The following is a 19,782-nucleotide window of genomic DNA, read 5'->3' on the forward strand; positions in this document are numbered from 1 at the left end:
TCGGTTCTAGCTTTTGACATATAAATACACATACACAGATTCAAAGCACCTGAATTGTTTCATTCAGACATTCTTTACAACTTCAGAGTACTTTTTCTTAGGTAAGTGAACCTGCCAACAGGGAGATGCCAAAAAAAAAAAAACACTCACTAAACCTGTCCATTTGAACTGGACTGACTGTTTGTATTCATTATAAAATAAACATACAAATGAAAAATACAGCAAATGCATTTTAAATCTGTTGATGCTGGTGCTCATATGTGCATAAACACAAGGTCCACATCTATGGGTGAGCATCCATTATAAATCACTCACAGGACATTCATTTTGACAACTATGCAAATCAGGGCTCGACAATAAGGACTGCCCAATCGGGCCAGTGCTGCCTTATCAGTAAAGAATTTGCCTGCGACTGTTTGTCAAATTCGTGCAAAAACAGTCTTAGAATTGAGAAACAGCTTGTGTTTTAAGCCTTGAAATGGTACCTTCTCTGTGATGTCGTGAACACCATATTGCTTTTCAGTTCCTCTTATCTGATTGGATGTTGTGAGCTTTGTTTTTTCCATTACCTGGTAACAACCAGTACAGCGAAGAGACGGCAACATGGCAGCAACATCAAATTATGAAGCTAAAAAGAAAGCGTCTGCTTCTAACTTGCATTTGCGACTAAAAATTACTACATGCGACAGTGAAAAAATATTTAGGAGCACCATGTGCAACTGACTTCATCAGCATATACCTGTTTGCACTAAGTGGAGCTTCAAAGGTTTCTATGCGTTTTTGCAACGTTGAGTAATGCATGACAGACATACCTCACGAATCCTTTCATAAACAAATTGTAGAGAGAGTGTAAATAAGAGACTGATTGTGCATTAAGTTATAGAGAGCGTCGTTGATTATAATAGAGCTTTGTGATATCGCAAACTAAGATGAGGGACAGATTTTAATAATTTTTGTGGGAGTTTGTAAATGAGGTACTGATTTAATACAACAGTTAAATAAACAAGTTATTATTAAGTGACTTATTTTGTCTGACTATAACACTATTTTTGTCACTGATTTTGCTCTATTTTGTCTTCAAAAGTAGTCTGAAACAAGTCACAACTGAGCCGCTGCGGATCTTCATTCAAAAACAGCAGTGTTTCGTTTATGAAATGCGCATTTTTAAATGATTCCAGTGAAATGATTAAATTTCCTATTCATAAAGAGTCACTTGCTTTATTCCTGAATCAACCATCCATTCAAACGAATCAAATGAATATGATTCAGTAATTAAATCAGTCTCTTGCCGCCACCTGCTGGCAGATCTCTGTATTCAAAATTTTATATTTAAAACATTAATCTCAACATGAATTTATGAATTTGATTGCACGCATGGCATCTCTGAGCCTGATTAAACATATAAAAAGGTAAAAAAAAAAAAGGGAAAAAAAATCATGCACAATGAATGGACACTAGTAATATTGTTTAATTTTCTTCTTCAACAACATTCCTTTAATAGGAGTCCTCCATTTATGTATAATTAACTGGTGATCTGGGACAATCAACCTGGACATACTGTTGTGCATAAATTTATCACAATTATAATTTTTTAAAACTGTCAATTGTATTTAAGGAAAAGTGTGTGCATACAGTTATATTTGGCTTTTGACACATTATTTAAAATGTGGTTAAGAAATAGCTATTAAACTTTTTTTTTTTTTTGGTGGGGCCAGTGAAAATTTTGGCAGGGCAAGTAAAAATCTGAACCACTGGCCCGATCGAGCCAGTAGAAAAAATCCTTAGCGTTGAACCCTGCAAATATTTTTTAATTTCATGCAAAAATACAGAAAAGCATGAATAGTTTGTGAATCAATAGCGGACTTGCGCATACCTAATGTACGACTCCGACACACATTAGGCACAAGCGAGTTCGGTACTATTTCTCTGATCATCTTTACTTTTATATTAGCACGAGGGTTTGTTTCATGCAGCCAAGAGATGAAGACCTGTCTTCCCGCCGGGATATACGTTACTTTTAGTAAGGGAGTGGGACAAAACATGAATGTCGCGGGACGAAAAAATCCGTCCAGATGAAATTTGCATGCAGCGGTGGGAAGTTTTGAGCCGCCGTTCAGTCTGTATTTAACGACTGTTGAGAATCCCTGGTTTAAATTATAGGGAGCAGGTCATCTCATGTAGACAGTAAGCTTTCTGTGTATATTGTTCCACAAATAATTGCAATAAACAGTGGCGCACTTAATTTTTTTTAGCTTGGTTCTCATAAGAGCAGCAGGGGCCTCATGTATCAACGCTGCGTCTGCACAAAAACTTTGCGTACGCCAGATTTCACGCTCACGTTTGGATTTACTAACGATGAAATTAACGTGAGAATGTGCGTTGATCTGCGCCAACTTCATGTCTGGCGTACGTGTATTTCTTGTGCGTGTTTGTTTTATTTCCCTTGGCGACTCCTAGAGGCAGTTATGTTAAATTGCACACTACAAAGTATCGCACCAACACATGTGAAAAACATTGCTATTAATTTATAATTGATAAAATAGGTTAATTGACACAATATTTTTCTACCAATTATGTGATTTAGAACATATAAAAGCATTTGCAAATGTATACAACCCTTAGTCTATGGCAATGGCAGTGTTGGCCTTAGAGGACATTGTCAAGGCCGAATCCGAAGGGCAGGGCCGTGCACAGACCTTTTGAGGGGCATGTGCTGAAACTGAAAAAAGGGCACCCCCCCCCAACCCCTCCCCAACCAAAAAAATAACACACAATAATATTCTTATATTATATTTAATTACACTGAAAAAATGATTCTGGACCCAATTAAATTAAGCATAATTCAATTTTGCTAGTTGAAATCATTAAAATGTAGTTCTTGATTTTAATTAATAAGTATTAATTGGTTTTAATCGAATTACACGTGTTTTAAATCCAAGCCATGTGAATTAATTAAATTCAGTTAGAAAATATTAAGTAAATTTTCTGCGCATGCGCACAAATGCACATTCTCCCTGGCGCCAAAAGGAGCTTCCAGTCATGATTCAGGTTCACGGTGGGAACTTTTCATTCCGGACCCGGAGTTTTCATCACTCGGTTGATTTACACGGTGAGTAATATTTATGTGAGTAATAATGTAGTGTAGCATTGTTTATTACAGTAAATAGTTTGTTCGCTGTATAAATAATATCTGCAGAACGAGTCTTTGGGATAAATTCCACAGCGACCAACGGTCACATATAACTTACACAAATAACACAAATATTACTTTTTTATGTGACGGAATGCACTTTTAAGATATTTTTGGATGAAAGTGTAGTTTTATAAGCCTAAAATACCCCGTTTATTTGTAAGGATAGCGTCTATTTAAATGCTTAAGTGCTTTTGGCGATGCTCCCGGCCGCTTGGTGTTCCCGCCTAAGTTACGTCTGCTTTAACGTTACCACAGCCAGTCCTTCGGGAATCTGCCTAATGTGGTTAAACATGAGATATAACCTTAAATCCTTTTGGACGAGTAATATTTAATGTCCTTAACTTGTTTGTTCAAGAGCAGTTTGTTTTGGCGGAAGGTAAGGTCACTTAGTGCTTGCGTGATACCGAAAAAACAATTAACTTTATTTGCGACTATTGCATTATAAAGCAATTATGGGGAGATCGTATTGTCACGGGGGCGGACTCGATCCAATCGAATGACCAGCCGCCCCTGTCTTTAACGCACCAACCACCACGAGGAGCCGACACCACAGGCCCGCAACAGTTGGACGAAGCAGACAAAAGAAACGACTTTAAGGAATAACAATCTTTATTGAACACTATTTATCAATGAACTCAGACGTAATGGACTTCGACGTTTTCCAGATCTTCTTCCCACTACAGATAGATGACTTCGTCAGTGCACGGTAATGGAACAGTAATCCAACAGCTTACTTCACCAGCGATGCTGCATACTTCAGGACTCAGACGGTAGGTAGGGAGGTAAGATTCCTTTTCAGTACAGGATACTTTCGTCGGTGCACAATAGGGAGACAGTAGTTTAAAAGCTTACTCCACCAGCAATGCTGCATACTTCCTAACTTAGGCATTAAGCAAGAAGGTAAGGATTCCTCTCAGTACAGGGTACTTTCGTCGGTGCACAATAGGGAGACAGTAGTTTAAAAGCTTACTTCACCAGCAATGCTGCATACTTCCTAACTTAGACATTAAGCAAGAAGGTAAGGATTCCTCTCAGTACAGGATACTTCCGTCGGTGCACAATAGGGAGACAGTAGTTTAAAAGCTTATTTCACCAGCAGTGCTGCATACTTCCAGACTCAGACGGTAAGTAGAGAGGTGAGGATTAGGGCTCCAGCAGAAGAGAGGTCGATAATATTCCACCAGCGTAGCTGTACACTCACAGGGCTCAGGCAGAGAAGAGGTTAATGATATTTCACCAGCGTAGCTATACACTCACAGGGCTCAGGCATAGAAGAGGTTATTTGTATTTCACCAGTATTGCTGTATACTCACAGGGCTCAGGCAGTGAAGAGGGTGATGGTATTTCCTTCCACAAACGTGTAAGCGGGGGTTGGGCCACTTCTCAGCAAAGACACACCACACTCGTGTTCACTTCAAATCCACAGCAATGAATCCATGTATATCAATGAGACAAAAAGCACTGCAATTCCTCACACAATAGGGCTGATCAGAGCCTCAATCCATCCGTTCCACTCATGTCGGGGATATTCAGTTCTCGATTCCTCTTCAAGCTTTCTAAATGTTGGAAAGATGGAATCCATTCACTTAACTTTCTCTCTCTCTTCCCAGCAGAGATCCAATCGATACATTCATCCAGTAGACGTCAATGGGCGACTTCCGCTCCCAACGAACTTCCACAAACAAACTTGTCTCTGGAACTGCCCTGGCACAACCAACTTCTCTCCCCGAAAGCAAACCCTCCCCCCCAGGAAAACACACACTCCCAAAAACTCTCCCCGAAGAACCCTGTAGAAGCTTCTCTGAATGGTCCTTTTATGTCTGTCTCATGAAGCACACACACCTGCCGTGTGTTAGCGCTAATCAGGCCGGCCAATGTTTCTCCCACACCCGAGGTGCGTTCCATTCGACCGTAAGTGGACTGCGAAGTGGACTTCACAGGGTATTCCGCCATCTTAAGTGAGATTCCAAACCGAAGGGAGCGAACATGTTCAGTTCGAAGGGCACTGCGAACGGCATAGGGAATAAGGGAACATCGGTACTTCACTTCACAGGAAGTGGACGGGGAAAACTACCCAACTGTCATTGCGCACCGCGTCACCAGTTCGAAGTAATGATGGAGAAGAGCCGTTTAAGTTTTTTTAAGGCTCTGAAATGAAGCGGTTGCAATAAATGTTGTTGTTATTATACAAATTAGAGTGTTTATGAATGGTTATGGCGATTCATGTTACATTTGCATATTGTATTTTATGAATGAAAGTAAAACTGGCGAGGTGAAGCTCTGTCTTGTTTTATTTAATGTTATCACAGGATAGTTAAATATAGGCTGTGTGTGGGAAAAAAAAGTGCGTGAGATAATACCACAAAAATCTGTTAATCTGTTAACGGTCTAAACATATGCATTTGGACTATATTTTTTTAGATACATACGTTTATATGTATTTTATAAGTATTTAAATTTGAAAGTAAAATAAATTACAATATTTATTTATGTTAAATCATAATCTGCGTGACCCTGCCGTTGATTTGCTTTGATGACGTTCCAGGGCATTCCAAATGAGCGATTATTGTCAGCGAAGTCCACTTCAACGGATATACCGTGCTAAGGGAGTAGGGAGCAGTGAACACTGCGTAGGGACCCTGTCGATCGGAACGCACCTCCGGAGTCAGAGTGAGATGTGTCGCACCCAAATCGTTCCCTCTGGAAACTCGTACCTTGTCAGAAAAAAAAAGGTTCCACTCACTGAGCGTTTTTGTCACCCGTGACATCCTTAACTGCGTGTTTGTACTGTAGAATTGTTTCCACAGACTCAAACTTTATTTGTGGTGTAATGTTAGATGTATGCTGTATATAGATGTGTTTAGTTCATACTGGACATCACATCGAAACTCCAAATATGCCCCGTAATGTAAAGTTAAAATATGGACAAAGGCATATAAGTTATGAGGGGAATTTCCAGTTAGTTCCTATCGATAAATCTCACAATATAACATTGGATTTCTGAATGTTTTTAGTGACGCGTGTTCACAATTGTAATCATGTTAACATGCCCCTTTTTGCTAGCTTTAATGGTGCAGCATGTAAAATGTGTCTTAATCTAACAATATTAATTATTGTGTGCTTGGTTTCTTTTTAGGGACTCTCTGCATGTGCGTGTGAACAGACTGAACACATACGATTTCCTTCATGCCAAAGGAAGTTTCCAGGTTCGCCACTTTCCTGAAGTTGTATTATTCCAGCAATATGCACAGTAAGTATTTTTAGTATTAAAGTATTTTACAATAAACAGTTGACTTTAATGAAATATATCATATAATGTAATATGTTATGTTCCACAGCTCACTGCTGTTTTCCAGAAAGGAGGTCTTCCTGGGAGGAAAGTGGTCAAATATTTCGGCATTTTACAGGAGGTATGTCTTTTCCTTTCCCATATGTATTATTATTTAACACAGTGATGTCAAATACACTGTCCAGACAAAAATGTCTCTGCTTGAATTTAAATTCTTAAAGGATTTTTTTTTTTAATTCTACTTAAATTTCAAATACTAAAAGGGTTATAGTTGCCCAAAAAATGAAAATTCTGTCGTTAATTACTCACCCTCATGTCTTTCCAAACCCAGCAGACCTTAGTTTACTCTCATGAATGGCAGACGGTGGTGTGGAGGAGTCTGTATTTTTGTTTTCTTTGCTCACAAGTATTCTCGTTGCTTCATAAAATTTCTGTTGAACCACTGATGTCACATGGGCTATTTTACCAATATCTTTAATGTGTTTCTTGGCCTAAGAACATTTCAGTTGAGTTGCGTTGCTGTCTATGCGGGGTTAGAAAGCTCAAAGATCTCATTAAAAATATCTGAATTTGTGTTCCATTTGCAGGTTAGGAACAACATGAGGGTGAATTAATTCTCTAATAATAATCACAGAATTTATTTTTGGGCAAACTATCCTTTTAAAAATAAATATTTCATAGTTTAGTACTATAATTACCCCTGATTGTATAGATTTGTCAGTTGTTTTTTCTCATCTGCTTCCTTTCACTTTAACTTAAAAAAAAACAGCTGTTTATGATGACACACTGATGTGTTTTTGTGCATATTGGCTAGTAAATATCCGTTGATACCCAACCCTACTAATAACAGTTTCTTTTTATTTAAATATAGGACAGTCAAAGAGATGACTCCTTGAAAGACCCACAACACATCACCATGGGCATACCTGTAAAATCCATTACAAATTGCAGTTTATTGCATGACATATGAACAGTTTTAGCACTATTGTTTTATTTACTATTGAATAAATACTGTATACTGTTAAATCACTATATACTGTTGCCTGTTTCCACATATTTTTATTAATTTTACAATTCAAAGTCAGCACTCAACAATGTGGCCTCTTTCACCTGTGAATTTTTGTTAATTTTTATTTTGTGAATGTGCAACGTTAAGTAAGCACTTGTCTTCCAAACACTTGTTGTACATACAAAGAAACTGTTACTGAATATACATTTGATGACATTAAAAATAAATTCAAAACATTAAACTTGTTGTGTGTATTTGCAAAGCCATTTAAGAACCTCTCCTTAAGAAAAAAAATATTTTTAAGGTAAGTGATTAAAACAATTTAGAAATTTAGTCAACGAAATGTGATTATTTAAATGTAGCTAAAATAAATTGATTGCAACCACTTACCTTAAAAAAATGTAGTAAATTCAATGAATAGGTTTTCTTCAGAAACAATTAAATAAATTAAGAGGAAGTAGCATATTTAAATTGGGCTGAAATTACTCATTTTTTAAATACTAAGTTAACTAAATAAAATTGATTAAATCCAAATAAATGTGCTTGTTTAAATTTAGATCAAATCAATTGATTGCAACCACTTACCTTAAAAAAATTGAGTAAATTCAATGAATCATTTTTTTCAGTGTAGTATTAATAACTTTTATACAGATAATATATACATATAGAGGGTATCTTATATATCTTATGCACATATGTGACCCTGGACCACAAAACCAGTCTTAAGTCGCTGGGGTATATTTGTAGCAATAGCCAAAAATACATTGCATGGGTCAAAATTTTAGATTTTTCTTTTATGCCAAAAATCATTAGGAAATTAAGTAAAGATCATGTTCCATGAAGATTTTTTGTAAAATTCCTACTGTAAATATATCAAAATGTAATTTTTGATTTGTATTATGCATTGTTAAGAACCTAATTTGGACAACTTTAAAGGTGTTTTTCTCAGTGTTTTGATTTTTTTGCATCCTCAGATCCCAGATTTTCAAATAGACGTATCTCGGTCAAATATTGTCCTATCCTAACAAACCATATATCAATAGAAAGCTTATTTATTGAGCTTTCATATGATGTATAAATCTCAGTTTTGTCAAATTTAACCTTATGACTGGTTTTGTGGTCCAGGGTCACATATATACACTGTGTGCATAATTATTAGGCACGTTGATATTGTGGTCATATTTTTTTTTCCAAGGAAAAAAAATATGACCACAATATCAGATATTAAATATAAAACTCATATAAAACTCTTGAAGGACCAGCACCACATCCTCTTGTAGCACTCTTTCGAGTTTATCCTCCAGAATCTGCCAGTAAATGTTGGGACTTCAGTTTTAGTCCATCTCCTATACTTAAATGTCTGTCTTGCAGAGATGGACCAAAATTAACTCTTAAAACTTACTGCCAGATTCAGGAAAATATATTTTTGAAAGAGTGCTACAAGAGGATGTGGTGCTGGTCCTTCAAGAGCCACTCTCAACTCATCTGTCTATAAAGCCTATTAAAAAACAGTCTTTATGTATTTCACAACACTTCAGAATGTTATTCTTATTAATTGAGGGTCATTTTTTAGGATTTTTTGCCCAAGCAAAGTCTCTGAGAACCTGACACATTGCACTTCTGGAGACTCTAGGTAGGTTGCAGTTCCGGAAAACGGTGGCGCTGGAGACTAAATGGTTCCTGATGGTTTCATATCTAATTCTTAACATTAATTCTTACTTTTTTTGCAATTAACATGCATCTTTTCTCCTCCATCTGTTTTTTCTGACAATGCAGACGCAACGAGCGTTTTTCTGTCCGGTGGTCATGCCTTAACTTAGCAAATTCCAGTATTGCATTAGTATTGCATCCTTCTCATGGGCATTTAATAGTTTTTGACTTTTCAGTCTGAGCTAAATCTCTTTTTTGGCTCATTTTATCAGTAAAAGAAAATGTGCCTAATAATTGTGCACACCTGAATATAAGGAGTTTTTCACGTCCAGCCTTCATGGACAATTATATATCACTTATAAATAATTAAATACAAAATGAATAGTAGTTATTAAGATTGACGTGGTTTGGAATTTGTCAAATGTGCTTGGAAAAAAAATATGACCACAATATCAACGTGCCTAATAATTATGCACACAGTGTATATCTTATGTAAACTAATTTAAACAACACTGCGATCCACTGGGATGTCCCTCTCAGTGGCTATATAGGCTATATAATATGATGAAATGTTAATAAATTACATCATGTAATTTACAAGCATCAGCAAATTCAGCAGATAACCATAAAATCAAAATAGAAATTTCTTATAATATATTTTACCTAGCTGACAAGGATCACTCGGTTGCTTTGTGTCAAACTAAATCACAATATGTCAGCATCACACCGTGTGGTGAGGCATTATATGAACCTTTATAGACATAGGCCTACTTTAAGACAACGTTGCACTTATTCAAACAACAATATATTTTACCATTACAAGACAAAGACGTTCATCTGCTTCCGCTCTATGACTGACTGATGCGCTGAAACGTAAGTCGCCGCTGTTCTCCTCTTACCTGCATATTTACATCGGACCATTTCTTTTTTAATTCGTTCACAGTGCGATGTTCAGACCCCACTGCGTTAACCGCGTCAGCTAAACTCTCCCTCTCTATTTTTTTTTTTTTTTACAAACTTGCAAATAACAGTTTTTCTCCGGTCTACCTCCAATAGGAGCACCTTCAATTCACATTCTGTGAAGTTTCTCTTGCTTGCTTTTTCGTTTGGTTTTGCCAAAGTGGAGTCATTACCATATTTATACGGGGGAGGAGGCAGGGAGGGGTTTTGCGCTCGTGCATGTGCGCTCAATTTCACGTTAATTCGGATGTACAAAGAGATTATGTGTGGAATTCCGCGTACGCAGTGTTTCATACATCTGATTACGCACATTTACAGCTTTGTCCGTACGCAATGTTTTAGGATTAATTCAACGCAAGTCTTTGTACATGAGGCCCCTGGAGATTTGGTTTGGTCCTCACACACACTCATAGTGTGACCCATGAAATATAACTATTAAAAATGTATTAAAGGAAAACTTTCACCAAAATGCAATCTGTTTTTTTTTTTTTGGATTGTAAACGAGTATGTAAAGCATAATTACGATGAAAGACCCACTTTTAAGATTGACCATGATTTCATTTTCAAATGGCCGGTGAATGGGAGTGCTAGGGGCGCATCAAAATCGATATTTTTACAACACTAAGAAGGCTCGACACAACATGAAACTTTGCTCGAAGTATCGCCTGGGTCTCTACACATGAACTCGAGCATTGAGAACATTGTTTGTGTACACAGAGTTTACTAAAAAGAAAGGTTTTGAACAACTCACTTTCACTGTTTGGGTTTCCGCTCTCAGCCATCTTGCCAGTCAAGAAGTGTCGGTCTCCGAATGCAACGTAATAGTGAGGAGAGTAAAGATGGATAGCTCCTAAAGCATATTTCCATATAAATGCACGGCTAATTCGTTGTTTTGTCGCAACAATATTAACCTTCTAGTTGTAAAAAGAGCATCATATGGAGTCCATTCATTCACATACGGAGATCGACAGAAAGTTCTGAAAGTGAACTACTCCTTTAACACAATTGGGAAAAAAAAAATTATATTAAAAACAACTGAAGTAACATTTTTGAAAATGCACCTGAGAAGATAGTACTTTCGACTTGGACATTCATTATTACAACATTACACATTCAATTACGAAAAATAACACAAAGTAATTTAACACACACAAAAAAAATGTTATAGGTGGTAACAATGTCGTAAATGAAAACTATGAAAACCATTTTTTTTTCCAAAAGTGCTTTATAAATCCAGTGTCTTGTAAGCACTGCTCAAAATCACCTTATATATCCTATTTCCCCAATCCTCTTTATTGATTCATGAATATAGTCCAAAAAAAAAAACAAAAAAAACAATGAACGTGCAGGAAAAGCTGCTGCGTTTGCATAGTTAATTCTTGCTGTTTAATCATTTGAAACTTGGCAATAGAAAGATTTATCTTGAACTCTGTCATGGAGACTAACATGTATAAACCTTAATTAAACAATTTGATATTCAGTTAAAAATAATTTTATTACGCTGTACTCACATTGGAACATTAATATAGAGGATGGATGAATTAAATTTAACTGAATGTTGAAACCTTATGTGAAATGGACCCTTTTAACAAGAGTGTGATGATGTGCAGGGGCGGACTGGCCATCGGGAGAACCGGGACAATTCGGGATGGCCTGGCAGCCAATTTGGCCTGCTACAATTTTTTTTATTTATATTTTATTTTCATATATATATTGTTGTTGTTGTTTCTGTTGCCTGCCGAATGTACTAAAGTGATTATTTCCAAATTCGCCATTCAGTAATAAATCGTAATCCGGTTTGTCTTGACTGACAACGCAATTCGAGCAGAGGGTCGAAACTACCCTGTTCAGTACTTCATTTACAGGTCAGATACATCTGTAAATAGACTATTGTAGTTTTGTTTTCTTAGTTAAGCATTAAACTGCTTGCAAATATTATCAACAGCAGCCAGTTTGCTGCAATATTAACAAAATGGCATAATTTTGTAAAGAGTAGGAATTTAGCAGACAAATATTCACATTGTTTTATAACACGTTTAGAGGGAGCTGAGGCTAACAACAATACAACCCTTACAAAAATTAACCATGTTTTCACTAAAAACCAAAAACCATTGTTACTATAGCTAAACTATAGTTAAACTATGGTAACCACAAATTAACAAAGGTTTTGCTACACTTTATGGTATTTGTAGTAAAACTCTGGTTATACAATTTGTAATCAAAATGCCAAACAAACAAAACAAAACAAAAACAAAAAAAACACAGTTACTACTATACTTTCACCATAGGGCTAATTAAACCATGGTTAATTTTCCTAAGGACATGACCCAAGATAATGCAAAAAAAAAATTCAGTATTAGGATTTTACTAAAGATATATTCAAGATGTAATTATTGTAGGCCAACAGTTTTGACATTTGGGCAAGATAAAACAATAGCACATGGTCCTAATGTAATACTTACATTGTTATTAAAAGGTAAATGGAAGTTCAAGTGATAATCTTTAATTATTTTGCGTGGCACCAGCCAACGGATTATAATTTTATGTGATAATAATAATGGCTTTACAAAAAAAAAAAAAAAAAATTGTCCATGGTTTCAGAATTTGTTGTGGGTTTTTGGGATGGCCTGGATGAGTGTGAGATTTCCCGGCCTGAAATTTTGTCCCAGTCCACCCCTGATGACGTGTGATAACAGTCATCATCATCACAAATCCTTCCCTGAGATTTGACGTCTGCATTTACATCTGCAAGACAAAGTTTGCTCATCTGCAATACATCTATGTCAAATAGACGTCTATTAGATGCATTTTAGATGTTTATGAATCAGAATGAACGTAAAACTGACATCTTACAGACATCTGCCAGACGTTTGCACACAGCAGATGCTTTCCAGATCAAGAGATCTTTAACAGACATCTTGTAGACGTACGTGTGCTATCTGGGTACTTTATTATAGCACCTTTTCATGGAGTTACAAAATAGTTAACGCTAATGCGAGGGTGTTTCTAATGCCACATCTATGGGAGGGACGGTAAATTTGACATTGTTCTCGTTTTTATTTGCTGAGGAAAATGCCAATAGATTTCCATCATAGTTTTTGTTATTCAAAACGAGTTTTTGTTTCATTTTCGTTGAAAAATTTTCGACACAAACGATTCGTTAATGAAATTAACACTGCCTTCAGGTTAATATAGGATCTAGCAAAAATGTTGCTGGTTCTAATGCTTTGATTCTTCAAGTTGTTTTGATGTCTGTTGTTTGTACTATTGAGCTGGAGTTAATTTGTGTTTGTCTTTTTTTCATTTTAGACATGATGGCACTGAAAGAGGAGAGTCAAGAAATGAATGCAGCAGAAGAGATTTCCATAAAGACTGAAAATACTTTCTCAGGAAATGCCACTCAAGAATGTCTTGAGCCTTACATATGTGGTCAGTGTGGAAAGAGTTTCAGATGCAAAAAACAAATGTCTTTGGTGTAAAGAGAGTTATTTCTATCCAAGAAAATTTAAAAATCATTTGCGAACTCATTCTGTGTCACAAGTAGGGCTGGTAACTACCAAAAAAATTTAAAGTCTCAATATATATATATATATATATTCACTTTAAAATTTTCAATTTGTGTTAAGTGCAGGCCTTTCTTCTGAAATTTGCATGGATTTATTTATATGTTGAGAGTAGGATCTGAGCGATATCATGCGTTCGTAAATTAAATTAAATTAAATTAAAACATGGGGAATGCAAGTTTTCGAACCTCTGCTGGAGGACTCAAAATTTAAAGACTGGCTTAGGCCAGTAGTTGAAAAAAAAAAAAAAATTCAAATTAAGGCCATAAAAAGTTGTTCATATGTTAACACTTATGCGGTCCTCTTTTCCCGGTAAACAAAAAGCAATTTTGTGATAAAATAATAGTTTAAATAAAAAATATTTTTGTGTTTATTAAAGTTTTGTAGCAGTTTTTGCAGTTTTCAGTGGGTTAATGATATTTTTTAAATATGTATAAATAATAAATAAATATTTTTTTTACATTTCTAACTTTAATTCATGGGGATATAGGATATTTATATTCATGGATATTTTCACATGGTTTGGTGTAATATTTTTGCCCATCTTTTGGAAAATCCAGTTTTAAAAAGTAAAGTTTTTTTTTCACCTTTACCACTAGATGGCTGCAGAGCTCCGCTATATGGTATTTGCCCACCAGAAAGAAATCTTTTCATAAGTTTTTTCAGTGGAGTTCAAAGCTACATATTATGAAATCACAATTCTAACAATTAAATTTACTTTTTGTCAAGGTTTAGCATTTTTTTGCACTGAAACAAATAAATTCTATTACATATTGAGTAGCAGTACACAATATGAACATAAGAATGCAACTACAGCAAATGTTTTTTTATTTTTATTTGACAAATTATAATAGAGCAGTTTTTATGGTCTCACAAATGTATTTATGTGTGTCCTGTGTGTTTCATAATATGTAGATATGATCTCAACTGAAAAAAAAACTTGTGAAAAGATATCTTTCAGTTGGTCAAATAGCATAAAGCACTGCAGCCATCTAGTGGTAAAATTATTTATTTTTTTTCTTTTAAAACTGGATTTTCCAAAAGATTTGCAAAAATCTTACACTAAACCATGTGAAATGATCCATGTTATCCCCATGAATGAAAGTTAGACATGTGGGTCTTTTATAAAGTGAATTTTACATAAAGTATATGTACAACAAATTGTGTTTAAAAAATATTTATTTATTAATTTTATATAAATTTAAAAAAGATCATAAATCCTCTGGAAACTCCACAAATGTTACAAAATTTTGTTACAAAATTGCATTTTGTTGCCTGGGGTCTCCAAAAGACCATGAGTGTGACTTTTTTTTTACACCAACATAAAATCATGCTATCATTCCAACTTTTTATTTATTTATTTGTAGATCTAGAAAGTGTTGACAGTTTTACAAAGTCTTATGCCTCTTGGACAAAGAGAACATTTTTTTTAATTTTTAGCAAAAGCCATTTGGGGTAAAAAAAAATACCCCGAAGACCGCATAAGGGTTAAATAGTAAAAGAAGAGGCTTAATTATAGTTTTAAGAGGTCTTACATTTGGAGACAGAAAGACAAGAATCGCGATAGGGCTGGATAAAACTTTTAAGAGGCAATGATGTCATTAAATAAATATGCACGCTGCACGTTTTAAAGTCAAAACGCGGCACTGATGTCTTTATACTCATGTATCTGAAGGAAACCGACTGTCCTCAGAAACGTGTCGTCGGCCTTTTCATTTCATGCCTGATAAAACAGCGATAATGCTGCTTTGTGTACAGCCGATACTAATATTTCAGCGCTCCTAAAGTGTGACAAAGAATTCATTTGCATGTCCAAATTTTTAGCTGTTTTTAGTCAGATTATTGCAAATATCGACCAATGTTTTTATGCAGCAAACATATAGAGTTGTAAATGTGAAAGAAGTTAATGTGCTTTCTAAAAATCTAAACAATTAAGACAGTTATATTCATGTTTTAAATAAATATAATACATTATATACTTGATTAATCCCTTTTAATGGTATAAAGGATGAAATGCCATTGTATAAGTTTTTTTTGGTCATTTATGGCTTAATATTTCCGTACATCGTCCAACCACACTCATACTGTTTATTTTACTTGTGCAGCTCTTTACAAGGGTCATACATTGCCTTAAATTGATATTTAAAAATTCTGCAGATACACTGTAAATAGTGAAATAAAATTCATTCCTTGATATTTGTTGATATTTGTGTATTGAAGTTAAAATAATTTTCGGGTTACCAAAATCTGAAGAGTACCTGCCCGAAGGGCTACCAGAGATTTTGAAATTTTGCGAGCCCTGAAGTCCTGCTGTATCAGAATTAACATTTTATTTAGATATTGCAAATGTTTTTGATAATTGATAATTGATAAATGTTTTAATATTTTGATTATGCAACTAATGTTGTTCAGTGACTTTGTTGCTTTATTTATGTTTTGTTTTTTTGTCAAGCATTTTATGTAAAAGAAAGTTGGCCATGGAAATGAATAGTAACTATAGTTCAGAGATCAATTCAAAATTTTCTGAACTTAGAGTTTTAAAATAAAATCAGTTGTTTATTGTATGTGTTTGCCTGTTGTTTTTGCAATTATGCTCAGAAAAAAATATTTATCAGCCTATATATCGGCTATCGGCCTCCAAATATAAAAGGGTTATCGGTTATCGTTATCGGCCAAAATGTCCATATCGGTGCATCCCTTTAACAAGTAATTTTGCCTTTTGTTAGTTCCCTTGGTTGTGTAAGTTGCATAAGTTAGTTTGATCGTTATTTGTCAATTGTTATATCCAGCATTTCAAAGGGGGATTTAAGTTGTAGCCTAAAGTGGAGGCTGTATAGGGAAGTGTGCTTGCAGAGAACCGATTGGTGTATGGCACATAGTTAACGAGATATTTTGCACTTTATTAATAAGGCACTTTATTCTTTTAAGGGCCAAATGAGTAGACATGCCTGTGACTGGTCAACATAGGCCCAAATTTACAGGCAGTGAAATCTGTCACATACTTATATAATTACAGTGTAAAGTTGCACTTTGTTATTATCTGGTTGCTTCCTCTTTTTATTTTTCAAGGCCCAAATTGAACCACTTGGAAATTTGGTTCAAATTTTGATGCGTAGCTGTTCATTCAAATGTCCAACATTGTTATGCAATTGTTACTTTTTTGACATTGATTAACAAGGGAATTCAAACACAGTTCAATTTGATTCGTGGAATTGTAAAGGAGTTAATGGGGCTGTAAAACGAGGCAATATTATGGCTTATCTCAGAAAACTGAATGCAGATTTTTCTCCAAGAGATGCGTTTGAAAAACAAGGATAGGTTCCGGCTTCGGGGAAAATGGGTGGAGAATCTATATCATTCCAGCTTTAATTTTAAATCGAGAAGTTCAGTCATACTCATTAAGAAGAATATACCTTTTATTTTCAATAAGGTTATTTCAGATATTAGAGGGTGATATGTGATAGCAGTCATACAATACACCAGTTGTTCTAGCCAGTATATATGCACCTAATGTGGGTGACGAGCAATTTATGTTGCAAGTCTTGGATACTACCCAACTACCCAACTCTGATGCACATTATTTAATAATGGGAGGAGATTTTAATTTCATATCCATCCCATCTCTGGATAGATCATCGAGTAGACCAATTTCATTGTCCAAATCAGCTAAAAAACTTTATTCATTCTCTAAATCCTATGGAGTAGCAGATCCATGGAGATTTCCCCCCCGAATCAATGTAAATACTCTTTTCTTTTCGCCAGTTCACCTTTCCTATTCTAGGATTGATTTTTTCATGATAGATCTTAAACTTATGTCAAAAGTAAAACAGTGTGATTATGAATCAATAGTATTATCAGATCATAGCCTGGTGGTTCTTCACTTATCATTTGAGAACAAAAATAGCACGAGAACATGGAGATTTAATAACAATTTATTGATGAACAAAAATTTTTATAGACCGAATTAGGGATAATATACAATATATTTATGCACAAATAATACTACTGCTATTTCAAAAGCTACCCTCTGGGAAGCATTCAAGGCATTCATTCGGGGTTGTATTATTTCTTATAGTATCTCAGTTAATAGGTGGAATAGAGAACAGAAAAAAGGTTAACAGATAAAATGTCAGCTTTAGATCAGGAATACGCAATCTCCCCTTCATCAGATTTATATAAAAAATAATTTCTCTCCAAACAGAGTATCAATCACTTTCTACCACTGAAACAATTAATTTCTTAAAACAAGCTAAAACGACTTTTTATGAACATGGAGAGAAAACTGACCAAATTCTTTCTCGGCACATTAAAGAAGAGTCTATGTCAAGACACAGCCACAGATTACAGAGATTAGAATGGATTGGGGACAAAGTACCCAAGACCTTCAAAAGATAAATGATACCTTTAAACATTTTTATAAAAAAACTATACTGTTCAGATTCTGCCAATAATTGTTCACTTACAGATTATTTTTTAACAATCTAAATATTCCATCAATTTCCTTCAAGGAATAAAGACTCCTTAGAACGACCCATAACTCTTGAAGAAATGACTCAAGCAATTCATAACATGCAGTGTTTTAATGCTCCTGGCCCTGACGGCTTTACGTCAGAGTTTTATAAAACCTTTTGCGACCAAATTGCAAATTGAATCTGTTGAGAATGGTTCCTTACCTCCAACATTTTATCAAGCAAAGATTTCCTTAATAATTAAAGCAAATAAAGAACCATTAGAACCAAGATCATACAGACCTACTGGACTTTTGGATGTATAATAAGATAAGATATTGGCTAAGATACTGGCTACTCGCCTCGAAAATATTCTCCCCTCTGTGATCTCCTTAGACCAGACAGGATTTATTAAAGATAGACTTCTTTTTTTTCAATATTAGAAGATTGTTTAATATTATCTACTCCCCTGTTTATGATCTTAATCACTCTGAGATTCTTATTTCTTTGGATGCAGAGAAGGCTTTCGATAGGGTGGAGTGGGATTATCTTTTCTCCACACTATCGAAGCTTGGATTCGGCACTAAATTTATTTCATTGGTTAAAATACTTTACTCAAATCCTCAAGCTTCAGTGCAAACAAATGGTATTACTTCTAGTTACTTCCCACTTAGTTGCTCCACTAGACAAGGATGTCCTTTCTCCCTCCTTTTATTTGCACTCGCCATAGAACCTTTAGCCATCGCTTTATGCACTTTTAATATTTACAAAGGGATAACTAGAGGAGGGAAAGAACATAAAGTATCTCTGTATGCTGATGACTTATTATATATCTCTGACCCCTCAGTATCAATACCTGCTATTATGTCAATTTTAGAGGAGTTTTGAGTTTATTTCAGGTTATTGTTACACTGTAGTGCTGGCAGACGAGACAGGAGACGATATTCCAATAACAAATACTTTTAATATAATTCTTCAGGAGGTATAACGGGAAACATCCACGCACATAAATCAATAACATTAATGACCGACAGGGAACTGAGAACAGAGACAGACTTATAAAGGGAACTAATCATTAAACTCAGGTGACTGGGATACAACAATAACGAGGGCTAAACCAAATGATAACAAACAGAAACAGTGCAAAATCAAGGCAGACAAGGATACATGTAACATTACTCCCCCCTCCCGGTAGGCGCGTCCCACGCTGTGACAATACTACCGGAAAGGGAGGGCGGGCGCCCTGGAGGCTGATACGGGACCAGGATAACATAGACAGGGAGAGCCTCCAGGGTGGATCAGGGAGACAAGGCGGGTCAGGGGGATTAAGAGACCATGGTTGGGCAGATAGTTCCGGTGGCCATGGCGGGTCAGGAGGCCATGGCTGGACAGACAGTTCACGTGGCCATGGTGGATCAGGAGGCCACGGCCGGGCATACAGTTCATGTGGCCATGGCGGGTCAGGGGGTCAGGAGGCCATGGCCGGACAGATAGTTCAGGTGGCCATGGCGGGTCTGGGAATTCAGGAAGCCATGGCCGGGGAGACAGTTCAGGAGGCCATGGCGGATCGGGGAGTTCGGGAAGCCATGGCGGAGCAGACAGCTCAGGAGGCCATGGCGGATCTGGGGGCTCAGGAGGCCATGGCCGAGTAAACAGTTCAGGTGGCCATG

This window comes from Garra rufa, chromosome 1, assembly GCF_049309525.1.
Source record: "Garra rufa chromosome 1, GarRuf1.0, whole genome shotgun sequence".
Classification (NCBI taxonomy): domain Eukaryota; kingdom Metazoa; phylum Chordata; class Actinopteri; order Cypriniformes; family Cyprinidae; genus Garra; species Garra rufa.